The sequence below is a fragment of the Bison bison genome, unplaced genomic scaffold (genome assembly GCF_000754665.1).
Source record: "Bison bison bison isolate TAMUID 2011002044 unplaced genomic scaffold, Bison_UMD1.0 scf7180017864105, whole genome shotgun sequence".
Classification (NCBI taxonomy): domain Eukaryota; kingdom Metazoa; phylum Chordata; class Mammalia; order Artiodactyla; family Bovidae; genus Bison; species Bison bison.
In genome coordinates, this window is record NW_011494677.1 from 7,402,083 (window position 1) to 7,402,705 (window position 623).

Sequence of the window (623 nt, forward strand, 5' to 3'; positions counted from 1 at the left end):
CCACCCCCATCCTCAGATTCCGCCCCCCAAGGCCGCCGGCTCCTCTGTCTGCGCAGGCTCAGAAGTGACATCTTCGGGGCAGACTCCTCCGCGTGCGTACGTACACGTGTTTGAGGAGCGCCCGCTTCCTTCCTGAAGCTTCTTCGGCTGCAGGTTGGTGGAAGTTCTGTATCGGCTGTATCGCCTCGAAAATTTGGATTCTGAAGAACTGGCCGGGCAAAGGATGCTCAAGGTTTGTGGGGCAAATGTGGCGTTTGCGGAGAGGCGATTTAGAAGCCAGCAAGGTGCCAGGTTGAATTCAAGAGAGAATGTTAAATTATCACGAAGTTCAGCATTTGGACCCAAAGGTGGGGCCTGCGAGGGGAGTGAAAGCCCCGATGCCTAAAGTGAACTTTTAGCTTCTCTTGGGTGACGCTGAGGCAGCGGGAGGGGGAAGCCCCATAGCTCGGACGCGGCCTTGCCCGCGCCGGGAGACCCGCGGTTCTCTGTCGCTCGAAAGCAGTGAAGAGCGCATGGAATCCTGCGGGCCTTCGGAAGGAAGCCACTCGGCGTTCTTTGCGGGCCGCAGAGGCTGAAGTGGGGGATGGGTGGCTGAGGATTGTTTCGGGGGGGGGGAGGGCGGC